This window comes from Echinops telfairi, unplaced genomic scaffold (genome assembly GCF_000313985.2).
Source record: "Echinops telfairi isolate 266 unplaced genomic scaffold, ASM31398v2 ScPeMD7_7412;HRSCAF=8450, whole genome shotgun sequence".
In the NCBI taxonomy this organism is placed as follows: Eukaryota; Metazoa; Chordata; class Mammalia; order Afrosoricida; family Tenrecidae; genus Echinops; species Echinops telfairi.
Window position 1 is genome coordinate 19008665 of NW_022111312.1, and position 2008 is coordinate 19010672.

The following is a 2008-nucleotide window of genomic DNA, read 5'->3' on the forward strand; positions in this document are numbered from 1 at the left end:
GGGAACCAATTACAAGGATCTACATATAACCCCCTCCCTGGGGGATGGACAACAGAAAAGTGGGTGAAGGGAGACATCGGATAATTTGATAATTAATAAAATAATAATAATTTATTAATTATCAAAGGCTAATGAGGGAGGGAGAGTGGGGAAAAATGAGGAGCTATATCAAAGGCTGAAGTAGAAAGCAAATGTTTTGAGAATGATGATGGCAACAAATGTACAAATGTGCTTGACACAATGGATATATGTGTGGATTGTGATAAGAGTTGTATGAGTCCCCAATAAAATTATTTTTTTTAAAGCATGAACCTTTTAAGAAAATAGAGATATAGAATTGTCACATAGTCAATCTTTTTCTTTTCTTTCTTTTTTTAAAAGATCATTTTATTGGGGGCTCTTACAGCTCTTATAAAAATCAATTGTATCATCAAGCATATTTGTTCACATGTTGCCATCATCAGTTTCTAAACCTTCACTTTCTATTTGAGCCCTTGGTATCAGCTCGTCTTTTTTCCCCTCCCTTCCCAATTTTTTTCTTTTGGCAAAAGTAATGACTATTTGTTAAAAAGCAATATTGATCAAAGCACATTTGCTATGCCATGTTGGGAGGAAAGGAGAGAAAAGGCAGAACCCTTGGATATGTAGCCCACCCCCAGGGGAACAAATAAAAGAAATGAGGTGAAGGGAGACAACAGACAGTGTAAGACACGAAACAACAATAATAAAATATAATTGATCAAGAATTCACGAGGCTGGGAGGGTGTGGTAGGGAGGGGGAAAGAAGAGAAGCCGATACCAAAGGTTCAAGTAGAAGGAAAATGGTTTGGAAATGTTGATAGCAACATATGTACAAGTGTGCTTAATATAATTGAGTGATGGATTGTTGTAGGATTTGTAAGAGCCCCCAATAAAATGATTAATTAAAAAAGAAAGACAGAAAATTAAGGGTTGGCTATATATATATATATATATATAATATTAAGGGTTCAGGGGGACAGTAGGGTGTGGGAGGGAGGGGATAAAGAGGAACTGATACAAGGAGTTCAAGAAGAAAGAAAATGTATTGAAAATGATGATGCCAGCAATTGTATAACTATGCTTGATCTAATGGAACTATGAATTGTAATTATACATGTACAAGCTCCTAATAAAATGTTTAAAAAAGATTACAAGGTCTACATATAACCTCTTCCCTGGGGGATGGACGACGGAGAAGTGAGTGAGGGAGAGGTTGGATGGTGTAAGATATGACAAAATAATAATAATTTATAAATTATCAAGGATTCAGGGGGGAGGAGGGAGCAGGGAGGGAGGGGAAAATGAGGAGTTGATACCAAGGCTCAAGTAGAAAGCAGGTGTTTTGAGAATTATGATGGCAATACATGTACAAATGTGCTTGACACAATGGGTGGATGTTTGGATTGTGATAAGAGTTGTATGAACCCCTAATAAAATGATATAAAAATGTTTAAGAAAGAAATGAAATGAAAATTAAACGCAAGAACATTCCAAAGAGAAGGAACAGTGAGTACAAGTGTTTTGAGGTAGGAACAAGATTGGCATGGCTAAGAAATAGCAAAAAATCTAGATTACCTAAGACTCATTACTGAAGAAAATGGACAAGAACCAAATTATAAAGGACTATGGTAAATTTTATCCAAAGGATTTTGATTAGAGGAGAAACTAACCCATCTTAATTTTAAAAGATCCGTTTGACTATTATGTGTTTTAGTTGCCTAGTGCTGTCAGAATAGAAATAAACTGGCATTCCATGATGCTCACCTTCCCGACACGATTGCTGAAGACAAAATGGGTGTATAAGCAAGTGTGGTGAAGAAAACTGATAGTGCCCGGCTATCAAAAGAGATAGCATCTGAGGTCTTAAAGGCTTGAAGATAAACAAGCGACCATCTAGCTGAGAAGCAACAAAACCCACATGGAAGAAACAAACCAGCCTATGCCATCATATCCTGCGTCAAAGAACAAAAAAATCACATCATTGTGA